The sequence below is a fragment of the Stigmatopora argus genome, chromosome 22, assembly GCF_051989625.1.
Source record: "Stigmatopora argus isolate UIUO_Sarg chromosome 22, RoL_Sarg_1.0, whole genome shotgun sequence".
In the NCBI taxonomy this organism is placed as follows: Eukaryota; Metazoa; Chordata; class Actinopteri; order Syngnathiformes; family Syngnathidae; genus Stigmatopora; species Stigmatopora argus.
The window spans coordinates 6,881,785-6,895,632 of NC_135408.1; the positions used below are offsets into that span (position 1 = coordinate 6,881,785).

At 39.4% G+C, this 13,848-nt stretch overlaps 1 long non-coding RNA gene across 1 annotated transcript in view; it reads left to right on the forward strand.

The window, feature by feature from the left end:
* The first annotated feature begins 302 nt into the window (after window positions 1-302).
* LOC144068518 (uncharacterized) overlaps window positions 303-13,848 on the forward strand; it is a 28,428-nt gene continuing 14,882 nt past the window's right edge. Inside the window, exon 1 of the long non-coding RNA XR_013298189.1 lies at window positions 303-802. This is a non-coding gene — a long non-coding RNA (uncharacterized LOC144068518). The remainder of the gene's footprint in view (window positions 803-13,848) is intronic.

The following is a 13,848-nucleotide window of genomic DNA, read 5'->3' on the forward strand; positions in this document are numbered from 1 at the left end:
GGTTGTGCGGCCAGGGTTACACGATCTACCCAGGCTAAGCCGGCCTCCAGAAATGGAAGCGCACAGTACGACAACGACTCCTTTCCTTCAGCTCCCGCGTTCACACACGCCTGCACTGTCTGTCTGACCTGGAGGTCAAGGTGCATTGACTTTGAGGGTTGTCTGACTGGGCCTCTTGAAACTCTCGCCTTGCATTCCAGCTCCAGGAGGAGGGGAGGAGGGGGGGTTGTTGCAAGCAAGACTTATTACCCGAGTGAGCGAGATAGAAAAAGGAGGGATTTTGGCTGAGGGAGCGGTGGGGGTTGAAAGAAGCTGGTAGGTATTAGCCAGTGTTTCCTCGCCTCCTTAGAAGCCGCGGACGGTTCCCTCCCACCGCAAAGTCAAGGGAAGGCAGAAAACTTGAACCTGCTCTTCTTCCTCAGCCTTCTGACTGTCTGGCGTTCTCTCTCTCCTTGTTTGTTTCGCTCGGTTTCCCCGGCCCGCGTGTAAGAGGATCACTTTGTTTCCGTTGCATTTTTTCCACGGTGCACGGACGGACGGACGAGGGGGATTGCATTTGAGCAGATACTGATAGGGGTGCACAGCTGCAACAGTCTTCCTCCATCTCTCCCCAAAGCATAACTAATGTCTACACCCCCCGCCCCCACCCGTCTCTTTTGACCGCTCTCCCTCGCTCTCACTCTCTTCTTTCTGCCTCTCCAAGTGGCGGGGGTCCTGTATGGAAAGAAAATGGACGGGGAACCGGACAAAAGGAATCGCAATAACTTTATACTGCTCTTTTTCGGATGTTGGGATCGATCTGGTGAGTATTTGCACTTTTTGGGATCTTTTTGCACTTTTGAAAGTTTGATAAGCAATTTAGCTAAGAAAAATGTTTTGCTTAGGCTCACGGGTTTTCAGAAATGGGTTTGTCAAAGCTTCTAGTCCTTCAAGTCTGTGCTTAGCTTTTCATTTGACGTGATAAGAAAGGCTTGGGCTTTTGAATTGGGTTTAGGGTCAAGGTAGAAGGAGACCAGAGGTGGGCTGAAGGCCGATGGGGGAAGGGGGAGAACACTGAAGCTCAAACTTTTTTTTCTTTTTCTGTTTACTCAACATAATAATGTTATTAACTGGAGCTATTGGTTGATGTTGCTTTTATAAATTGATGGACCTACATTTTGCTCTCTATAAAGTCATTATCTCAGACAGTTATCATTTAACTATTTGTTTTCATATGTTGTTGGTATACCTTTGAATTTTATTCAATAATGCTTGTGAATTATGTTTCCTATTTCTCAGTTTTCAGGTTCGTGGCAGATTATAGTCATAAAGACTAGTAATATAGTGAAGTAATGTTATGTTATTCTGGCCAAACCTGATTAAAGAAATAATAACTCTTGTAAAGCAGCTGTGACAGGTTAGGCATCTTATTGTTAACTCCAATTTATTTGATATGGCATGCCATTGCAATCATAAAAAATGATTTACCCAAAATTATACGTTTCATAAAAAAGACAATTCAAGATTTTATCTCTTTATTCCTAACGTTTTAAAAAGGCTTTTATTTCACCAACATCTAACTGACATTCCACAATGTTATGTGCATCATTCCAGAATTGGTAAATATACAGTTTCTGAGTAAATGTGCTTGTTCTGGTATCAAATGTTTTTTTTTTAAAGTGTGTGAAAATATATTAATATATATTTGCCAAAAAAGCCTCTAAAGCCCATAAAAGGGATTTTTTCTTTATTCCCAATGAACAAATTGACTCTCTTTAATTTCCATCATTGACAAAACAATAATAGGGCGGTTTTGCCATCCATTTTCCTGCATACTTATGACAAAAGTCATAACCCCCCTCCTGGATGCTAATCAAATGTTTGATTCAGATTTCACAAAGACCCTCAGGACTTGTCGCAGCCAGGATTCTGTCCGCATGCCACATTTTCTCAAGAATATTCCCCTAAGTTCATATAAAATGTACCATACTTTGGGGACTATAAGTCAAGCCAGCCAAGAAACAAAACATACATTAAGTGATAATAATAATAATAACATAACATTTGGATAGTTTAGCGTAAAAGACACAACATAACATAGTATATTAGCCAAACTGTGGGAGGGGGGTGACTTATATTATGGAAAATACGGTATTTTTGCAGCAGAATGTAGTTCTCTATTTTGAGCAAGTGGGTCACAATCTAATGCTGCTTCTCATCTCTCATAATGAGGTCTCATCAAAATTGTCAAAAGGTTTCAATGGCACGTTGAAGATGCGGAAGATTGCGTTTTGTTGAGTTTGGCCGAGATATTTTGATGAGAATAGCTAATGTACCTATGAAGATTCCCAGTGTACACAAGATGGAGACTTGTTGGGATTGTGGCATTGCGGGCTGTTGTCAGATAACCTTCTTGACCTCCGTAGCCAATTATAGCTTGTGTTCTATGTGCTGCGCCTGGTTATAAATTAGCCCAGTTGTTGTTTGCAAGCAGTGAAAGGAAAAGCTCACTTAGTAGCTGTGATTTATGACTTGTGAGCCTGTTGCTACCATGTGAATGACAGAGGTGCCATTCAGGATGAAAGCAGCAAATCAGCAAGCTGCTTCCAGTACGTTCTCACAGCTTGAACAAACAATAGTTTCCTTTTGGAAAGAAACAACATAGTTTCGGACACATCTATGACTGCCACTTGTAAAGTTGACATAGCCTGCATGGCGGCACTGGTTAAATATTGACTTATTTTTTGGAATGACTATGAAGGTGGAGAAAATCCTTATTTTCATTATTCCTCTTTTCTTTGAGCTTTGCTGGAATGCCTTCAACTTTTACTTGAATTTTCTTCAAAAGAATAATATTATCACAATCAGGTGTTTTGATTAATGTCTCATCAAAATAATGAGGATAGCTGGATTTAAAAATATCACATATAAGGGACTAAACAAACACGCTGGCTTTTCAAGTATACAATAATAATGTAATAACTTCATAATGATACAATTATTGACAATAAAATTATTATTTATTTAATTTTGACTCTCTTTATCCCCTTACAAATGAAGTCACATACTTTTTGGTTTATACTAATCCACACAGATGAAAATAACTACAAGAACTCTCATTTTATAGTTAGAGTTAAATTAATATTAAGTTTTTCAGGAATAGCCACCCACCATTTTAACAATATGATAACCTTAATTAAAATTTGAAACAGAACAGCCCCATTGACAATTGCTAAATTATGCAAAATGAGTCCCAAAATCTGGAAAAGATGGAAAAAAATATGACTGACAGTTATCATGCAACATATTTCCTTTCAAAATTAACACGCATACAGCAATCCAGTGTTGTTGTTGATGTTAACTTTATTCGTTTAAAGTTGTTAGCCACTTTTGTGCCAGGTCAAAGATCAGTGGCAATTTGTTTAAGCTGCCTGAAAGTCATCCGTTGGTAAAGGGGGTGTCGTGCTTCTTTGTGCTGTGGCTCGTATCTGTATGGAAGCACGCATATGCACGGGATTGTGGATGTATTTCCTCTGTGTGGGCAGTGGGTCGCCACGTTCAAACCGTGGCGTGAGGAGGGGTGCGTGGATAATTCGGACACAATGGGCAAGGGCAAACATTTGCAGTTGGACAAAGAGTGTTCCTCTCGGGTCACCGAGGGGCTAACTCTTCCCATTGTTTGAAGCTAGTCATCTTAACCCTTTATTGGCTTCTCGTAGGAATACAAAATTTCAACTCCCCACACATATTGGACCACATGATAAGACTATTCAATATAATCATTATTATGAAGGTAATGTTCGCTTTTTGGTAAGGAGTCTTAAATTTAATAGTCACCAAAGGGTCTCAAAAAGACATTAGGTTAACACAAATCACCGACATTTTCAATTGGGCTGGATAGCGTTTTTTGAGACACCAATTTTTTGCCACAAAACATGAAGTTGATGCACATAGCTTTTACTCTGGGTGTAACAAATAATCGAAGTGGATCAAGCCGGATCAAGTACAATAGAATTGGGTGACTGATGGTGCACCGGTTCTTTCACCTGACCGGCACGGGCAGCGTGGGTTTGAATCCCACTCGGTGGCGGTGTCATCCTTAGTGCCAATGCTCCTCTGACTCCGGAAGTGCCCTACGACTGAGTTGAGGGTCTTTCGGTGGAGATGGGTTCAGCTAAAAAATGTTCCAAATTTTGTCTTTGGGGAACTTGAACATCATATTCTATGAAACCAATCGAAGGAATTGAATTCAATCCAAATAATCGGTATTGTATTGTCATGAATCCATTGATTTACACCCCTAGTTTTACTATCGGGATAGTGCACTAAATAAAGTACAGATCCCGCTGAGAGGAAGGTCAGTTGTTGTTTTTATTAAACTCCCTATCAACATCAAAGCTTGATTTATGACCTGACAACTAGGCATTACTTACTAAGTAATTGCCCCTTTGCAATGTTGTTTACCAATGTTTTTTTTCTCAATATCCCGGATGCACAATTTTGGTCTATTATTGCTGAAGAACTCAAATAACCTAATATATAAAATTATAAGAACAATCATGGAGGTGAAGAAATCCATTTTAGCGCTCTCGATATTTTGCAATGTCTGCACTGTATATTCCAACAAAGTGCATTATTTGTTCTGAGAAAGCTGATGTATGAGTGAAGAGGCATTATGGAACAGGCTTTTAAAGCAGACCTTGGAAATGGAAACCTAAATCTGCCTGACTCTGGCGTATACGAAGCCCGCAGCAGCGAGAATAGTAGGGAGGAGAGTGCGTGCGGTGTGCTCAGTAATTAGGTGTCTGCTTTTGTATTGACCAGTCTGCTGCTAAGACCTTAGGGACTGTTAAATTTGCTGTTGAAACTGAAAGGATTATGCACCCCAAATAAATTAAACGGGAGCAATGAATATTGAGGGCCACAAGATAGACTGTTTTTTCCCCTCTCTCTCTTCTTCTCTTCAGCTAAGCTGTTTTATTTATTTCAACACAAGAAACTGCTGCCGTTTTATATTCAGAATTATTATATATTATGAGGAATGCTTATACAGGCCACATTGTCAGTATGGTTTCCTTTATATGGACTATAGTACTCTTGTACAACCCCAGATAGGACGCCTGGCGCCGTCAATGGAAGTGAAAGTGTAGCCGCCATAATTAATTCACTTATTTAATAGCATTTATACTTTACTTTTTTGAACCTAGTGATAGATTTTTTTTAATGTCTGGACAATTTGTATTTATTTTCCTCTATATTATTGTGGGAAAATAATAAAGCTCCATTTAATAGTTGTTTTCTTTTTTATATCAAATGCATTGTGTCAATATTCTATTTTTTGTAAAAAAAAAATGTCCAAAAGGTTGTGGTAGGCCTGCTAGTTTAACACCCTTGATGTACAACCTACATTTTGCCAGTTTTAAGTGTGTTATTGCAAAATGCAAGTGAATTTTGCTATTTTTCCTAACTATGGATTCTGTCTTGCCACACTATGACGCAGTCTTTAGTGTAATAAGATTGGAGATTGTTGGATAGGCAGCAAATTGCCTGTACTTGCCAAGAATTTCTGCATTTGCTTCAGTTTTGCTGATGGTCCTGACCAGTTTTGAAGGGGTCTTTTGGTATTAGAATGACAGCAGTTACTTATCTTCAAGTTGTTCTCAGTACACAATTGTAAAGTGTATATTATTTCAAAATGGGGACCCACACATTTTTTGAGACAATTTTCCAACATTTTTGGGCCAGGCGTGGATAGACATGGATACATTGTGGTTATCATTGCAGTGCTGATGGAAACACTTAAATGCTAGAATGAGCTTTATGTAGGCAAGTTTTACATGTAAGTAGTCGTTTTTACTTACCCGATATGAGTCATTCCAGAATCGGAGTATATTTTAGTGTCACTCCTCTTATGTTACACGTTCAGCAAAAGGGTTTCATGAACTATCAAAGGCTTGATTGGTTCATGTTACAAATCAGTGGGAACATTTTTATGACATGATTGTTTGGATATTCACTATATTTGTCATAATCTCAGTAAAAGGGGAGTAAATGTTGTTATTGTTAGTATAAAAGATTGTCGGCTGTTACTGTTGATCGAGAGGATAAAAAAACTGACGTCCATAAATAAGTACAAAAAATGAATCGTCTAGTTATGATATGTGTGCATAACTGGGTTGCATGTGGCAGAGAGAGACATTTAATCAAGGCTGACTATTTTATCCAGATACATTTAAGTAGCTCCACCAGTTCTTTTGGAAAATTGTCTGATGATGTGAATTTAAAAAAATCATTTATTTACAAACCTGTTTTATTTGGCCTCTATTCGTATGTGAATTTTCCCCCCAAAATACGGGATGTAAAATGTCCTCCAATTCTGTAATGACCCATCCAGCCTAGCAATGAAGATGGATGAAATAGGCAGTTGATGATGAAGCGGAGTTTCTGCCGCCACCCAAATAGTGTCGCAGAGTGAGAAAGCGTGAAGGAGAATTGGCTTTTTAGTGTGCCGGCCAGCTGTTGCCGACGCGGTGAGCTTTGCTCATCGAAATGAACCGAGTCTTTTTCCCCGGCCCTTTTTGGCTGGTTGCTCTCGCTTTCAAATCCGTTTTCAAACAGATTGTGTTAACAAAGGTTTGTCTGCGGCGGAATGAACAATGGCCGTGAGGACGCAAGTAACCTCTGGCCTCGTCGCGGACAAGGCGTTTCACGGCAAATATTGGTATTTTTTTATGTATTAAAACATTTCTTTATCCCACCACAATGTATTTTTTTCACTCAGAGGCATTCTAGGCTATTTTTGCGGCCTGGGCGGACAAACGTTGACAATTTGGGATACTTTTTTTATGTTCACAAGTACCAACATAAAACAAACTACTAAAATTGATCAGTAGGGTTGTTGTTTTTCTGGAAAATATGATTATACGCTTTCCACAGTTTCAAACACTGACAGCGGCGTTGGCCTTGACACCCTCTGTGAATGTGATTTGGAGGAAAAATGATGCAAAAAGTCACTTGAAAATATTGTTTTGCTGCTCTCTGTCCGAGCCTTTCTTTCCAAATGTGTGTTTTCTCACCCCCTGGCAGCTGCCCTGAACAACCATCTCGCCCCCTCCCGTCCTCCTTTGGTTTATCCTCTATTCATATGGAAATGGGGGGCAAAGGAGGGACAGAGTCTCACATCAACTTGATCTGCCCATGAATAGTGGAGCTAGTGTTTAGACCGACCTGAGCTGACTAAAAAGCCGGTGCGCAGCCTCCACAGCACAAGAATTAAAAAAAATGCTCATCATCATTGTGAGCTATGAAAAACCCTGGCAATTTTCACACTATCCAATTCTCGTTTTTACGCACACTAAGACAACCTAACCTTTTACTTCTAATTCCTTTTAGTGCGAAAAATCTTTTTCAAACTTGCTTGACATTAAGCTTCTAAATTAGATCAACATTTCGCTTGTTCTTACCATTTTACGCAGATTTCTCTTGTGTAACAATAACACAAAACTGAATGAAACGATTTCTTATTATAAAAATTCAATTCTGATAATAATTACAAAAAGAAAAAAAAAGGGTGAAACTCACTTGACTTGCTCATCATGAGAGCATGCATATCAGACAATCTTGTTCTCGGAGCTAAAGCGCAGTCCACGGTCGGATGATGATAATTGGATTTTATGTTGTGTGGAAATGGTTGATGTATTGTAAGGAGTTCAATTTCCAATAAAATTGGAGCGTGTTTCCTCTTTTGAATGTCAGTGAGCCTCACAAAGGGCCTCCCAGCCCCGCTCGTCTATGGTCTGATCTAACAGCGGGGATCCATCAAAACACATTTGCTTCGTTGGATGTCCTCTTTTTCCCCCCAATGAGTTCAAGACCCATTTCATACTCACTTACTGAGTCCTTAATATTAGCACTGGAAAAAAAGAAGCTCTTTTTGTCAAAAAAAAAAAAAATCATTTGACATTTGTTTTTCACTAATCTGAAAAGCTCAAATGTTTCATTAAGGTAAAAATTCAATGCATTGCTGTTGATGTTTTAATAAGGTGTAGTAACAATTTTCCAATGGCTTTTGCGTCGATTTATTAACCCTTCATTGGGCATTACTTTCACTCAAAGAGGGCATGAGACGTCCGATCCATTTTGACCGCTTGAGGTTAGCAGTAGATGATCCCTGCCAACCCTCGCGGTCAAAATGGGTTGGACATTTGGCGTTGTCAATGGCACTGACACTTGAGTCGTCGCAGCCAGTTATCCCAGTCTAAATAAATTTGGAGGATGCCAAACAATGAGTTAAATACGATAAAATAAAATAAAAATTCCTGACCCCAACATTAATCTTCACTTCCGTGTCAAATTAAAAACATATCTTGCCAGTTTGTTAACCCATTTCTCTCTTTTTGAGTTATGTTATCATCTGATCATTTCAAAGTTGATTCAATTCATTTTTCTTTTCCAAAATGCGCAACTCCAGTCCAATGTCCAGCGTGCGTATATCCATAAATCAAAAGTGCAGCTTTGTCTTTCAATTAGCACCCAATGAAAAGACAATAACTTTGAGAAGCAGACAGTTAACACACACACAGGCATTAGCTTAATTAGTGTGTGGAAGGGGAGGGAGGGTCTGAGGGAGGGAGGTAGGGGACACTTCTCCAGTGTTATGACGGGGGTCTTTCATGGAGCAAAAACAGCACTTTGACATTGCAAGTGTCCGTCCACTGAATAGGGAGGATTTGTTGCTCTACACCTAATTAAACGCCGCTTTGACTAATGGTTCTAGTGCGGGGGCTTTGTTCCAAATCACCTTTTGAAGCACCTTCCAAAGCACAATTTTTGACTTGTGTGACAGCACGCTTGGATGCCTGCTGTGGCGTGACTGACTGTTTGGAATTGTTATAGTTCAAAAGCAGATTGTCTTTTTAAAATCTGTTTTTGTTGTTGTTTGTTTGCATAAAAGACCAACAGTGTGCCATCAAATGGAAAATGAATCACTACATGGGACTAAAGGTGGATTTTATTAATTGCATATGCATGAACATTCCCTTTTCCTGCCCCTTGCCATCAGCCAATTATGAAAGAGAAAGATGGCATACTGTTTTTGCAACTCTTTATTTTTCTGTGTTTTTAATGTTTAATACTGTATTATAAGCAGTAATTGGTATATTACCAAATAAATCACAGTAATAAAAACAGGTTCTATATTAACAGAGCAATTTAAATCACAATAATACCATGTCTACTATAAAACATTTTAAAAAAGTCCAGCATTACAGTAGTGTGAAATTTGACCCAAAAAACATCATGTGTTCGTACTGCACACCACATATTAACTTACATATTTTGTTTGGTACATAATATTCTAGCTAGTTATATGAACTGGAAATCACAGCAACACAGTACTTACTGTAGAAAATGGCCATGATTTCTACATGTGTAAAAAAAAGGAAAATACAACTATACGAGTATATACAGTGAATTACAATTACAATTTCAACCCTGAATATAAATTTACAATATTTGACAATTACTGTATAATTCATCTCTAAAAACCGTACTTCATTTGTATTAAAGTATGCAAATCTTCTTTAAGCTTCGGAGAAAAATATGCTCAAACACAAAATGGCATCCGTGATATGCTTACGAGTGCAGCCTCTTTGGGATAGCAGTTATACACGCATAGAAATATGGACAAATATGAGCACAGCTGAACGCGATAATGGGTATTAACAATATGATGAGGGTCCTGGCAACTTGGGACATTTATTTGATTGGCTAGAATAGTATCAAGTTCGATATAATGTTACAAGGGCCAACACTCCCTGGACATTTTTTTTTTTTCCACTATTACATATCAGAATAAATGATTTTTTTCAATATTGTAAATCAAGTTCTTTCTGCTGCAACCTTTCCCTCAAAACCAAGAGTTGTAAATCATTCCTCATCAAATAAAATTTCCTTATGTATCTTAGATTATCTTGCATTTTTACCCGGTTGAGCATTGAGTTTGTTTAAGAGGCTCACTTGTTGGAAATATGACCGAAGCTTTATTATTAACTACATTTCATGTTTCCGTAATCATAATCGCTCTCTTGACATCTCATTTTCCAAAGCTGAACTTGAACACTTTTCAGGCATCGCGGTTTCATCTTTAATTTTTTTAAAATATGTTTATTATGTATGAGTCATCGTTCTCTTAAAAGAAAAGTCTGACCTTGAGGAGTGCCATTAGCTTCCGTTGCCTGAGAATCTTTCATCATTTTTACAAGCGATTTTTTTCCAGTGAGTGTTTTGGCTTAGTCGATATCCCATAAGAAGGAGGAAGAAATTTCCATTTTCAAAATGCAGTGACAGTCAGGTCTAATGTATTTTCTGTGTGCATATCGCGTATCTGGCGTCACAGTTGGCTTGCTCAGAGGAAGAAGAGACTGGAACAATGACAATTTGCTGACAATTTGTCACATATTGTGTTTGCTTTGCTAGCTTGTAATGAGGTGCATGAGTGAAAAGAAAGACATTGCCGAGCTGCGTGTAACATTTGAATTTTTGTTGTATTTCAAGGCGAGAATGGGGAAGTCCTTTATTTGTCACACTTGCTGTCTTTGTTTTGTCTGTCATTGTAAATGACATCGGATTTTGCTCAAAGACCTCGCATGAATTTGACAGTGTAGGAATCCATGTGGTATTAAAACAGTGCCTGGCAATGATTGTGAATGAGGATGTTTTATCGTTTACATCAAATCTGAAGCTACAGATTCTCATGGAATATGATGAGTATAAATCACTTATAATCACTGTTTTAATTTTTGAAGCATTACAATTGTACATATTTGTGATTTTTACTTGTTCAAAATAACCTTGAATGGACTAGTGTGATTAAAGAATCACACGGTCATCAGCAAATTTAGCACATTTGTTGGTCATAGTCTGATTAAAGCCTAATGGCGTTAAAACAAAATGGCCCTATCTGTGACGTGGAGGTGCTTTGAAGAGTAGCTTGCCTTCCACTTCACTGCTTCTTTTGCTTTCCTTCCTCTGCGTTTGAATTTGCTCTTTTTCTGCCCCTTAATTGGCCCCTGCTTGGCAACCTGTCACATGCCTCACGTCTCTGCTTCTCCGACCTTTTGCTATTATTTTGAGGCTACGCATCATTTTAATCATCCATTTCATTTTTTGATTCGATTCTAGACAAATTATCGAATCCGAAAGTCTGAAATTGTTAGCACAGAAAATTCTTTGTTAGGATACATCAGTAAGAAACGATATTATTATATTGGTATCGATTAGATTTTTAGTTCTTGTATAGTGTTGTTTTTTTCCCCCAATCTCAAACTGAAAATGTAATTTATTTGTATATTTGAATGATTTATATTTATTTTAATATTAAGGAACAATACTACAAAAGGCTCAATATGATGAAGTTACTGAAAAGCATTTCCCAAAATATAATTTTCCCACTTTGAGAAGTGAGTTTCAATCTATAAAACCTCTTGTCAACTTAACAACAAAATGACTTTTGCTTTATAAATCTTATTGATTAAATTGTTACCTTATTCATGGCCGTGTGCTCCACTGAACAATATTGATATGTTGACATTGATCGTCTCACCTTTTACAAAGCCTTCATTTCCGTGTTGGTGGATTTCAACAAGTCGTTTGCCTAATTTTTCTTTTTAACTTCACATAATTTTAGCAACGTAAAAAAAGAGTGCCATTTTAATATTATTTGCAATTTTTTCTCCCCACAATTGACGTTCATAAATAACTGCCATTTAAACCTGACAATAAACAAGTCTTTGTTTTTACGCTTGAAAGACCTCCTCTATTTTTCTAGCCTTTAAAAAGCAGAGCCCACGTGTAATTGTAAAAAATATCAATAGCCCTGAAAATGTTGAAAAAGCAAATGAGGAAGAAAAAAAACACCACCACCACCACCACAACAAAAAGCAGAAGGAGACTTTGACCGAGTAAGGAGAAAAGAAGGCGAGCGCGGGCCCCGACTCGACCCGCCGCTCGCTAAGCTATCCGTTTCACGCACGAAGAGACACGAGGTTCGATATTCATTCGATCGATGAATGAAAAGGCACAATGGTAGGCGAAATGGTAGGGCTTCCTTTTCAAGCGCGCGTCTCCGATGTCCCCCCCACTCCCCCACGCCGCCCCTCCGCCGTCCGCAGTGGCTGGGCGGCTGCCGTGGCAGGCGGAGAGAGAAAGAGAGAGAGGAGAGCAAGGGTTACATCAAGGCTGCTCCCTGGACCGTGCAAACAAGTCTAGACCGGTGACCTGCTCAATGGCTCCTTTTCAAGTTCGGGCAGCGCCGGGAGAATGGCCCAGCCCGCCCGGCCTCTTTTCAGCGCCGAGCCAGCCCGCCGTCGACGGGAGGTAAGGACGGGAGGGTCGGCATCTGCTTCCATGGTTACGGGCCGGCTATGGGGACCCGGCCATTGAGAAGGCGCCGTTCTCATGCTCCCGCCGAGGCGATGTCACGCATTTTAAAAACGTTGCAGGCCCTGCCAGTCGGCCTGCCCGTTAGAAGAAAGTCTTATTTTGGCGTAGGTTGAAAACGTTACAAATAGAATTTTTACCGTAGGATCGATTTCATTGGCTCGCTCGGATGATTTATCTTCGGAGGGAGCAAAGGTCAAGGTTTGCTCGGGCGTCCTCGTAATGGCTTTCCATCTTAACACGCGCCGTGATTTGGGGACTTTTTTGCATTCGATTGGCTCGCTTTGGTACGGCGCCGTAAAAGTGCCGTGTGGTGTTTGTCGATGGGCTCGCTTTTGGCAAGCAGTGAATCCTTCCCGTGGCCTCGTGTCCTATTTGCTGCCGTGGCCGACACGTTCCCCCCAGAATGCGCTCTCCCGACAGAACGGACAGATGGCCGGCCCTCGAAAGGGCTCAGGGTGCTGGATTTGCTCTGCGACCGTGGGAAAGTCTCCGGCTGACTTCACCTGCTGGAGGGGGGGCGGGGCCGTTGTGACTGGATTAAACTGAATTAAAAGAAAGCAGAGTTACCAACTAAAGCTGTTGTGTTTTGTGCCACGTTCCCCACATTATGGCTCATAGAAAAATGGCTGAAAATGTTGTTGTTGTTGTTTTTTAATGCTTGAGGAAACCATTTTTAATATGACTGAAAACATTCGACCCACTGTTTTAAGGCAAACACCTAAAGTATCTGATCATTCATTTTAGAGACACAGACAGCTCTGTGATTTAACATCACTTTGACATGTTTTGTTTGTTTGTTTTTAAAAGAATCTCTCTCCAACCATTTAAATCAAGGATTGAATCTTTGACAACAAAGCAATGGAAAGTGGGAGAAGGATCAGTGTCGTGTAGCATCCAGACAAGCGGCTCTTTATTCGCCAGCCAGAAATTCCAACGTATGATCTGAGAGCAGACTTCAACACGAGAAAATCCACAGCGCTCTGGTTCAAAAGCTGTAAATTCTGCTATTCATATCTAATTTCCAAAAAGCAAATTAACTCTTTTAAAATCTAAGGCAACAAATATTTACGTGGATGACTTAAGAAGTGCCGCTGTTGTCATTACAGAAAATCATTGACCAAATATTTCGGCCCCTTAAATCACAATTCCCAACAGCCATGTTACACTGGAAAAAAAAGTGTGTGAAGCCATTGTGCACTGGTTCAAAAGATGCTATTGCTATCTGATCTCCAAAAAACAAATTGGCTATTTCAAAATAAGACACTACAAATATTTATTTGTACTCAAACATTTGCAGTGTTATGTTAGGAAGAAAATCATGGACCAAATATTTCACTTCTCAATTCACAAAGGCTGCATCATAATGGGTATTAAAAAAAAGAAAAAGTTGAGTTTGAATGTAAACCAAGTGCTCTCAAGGTGTGAAAA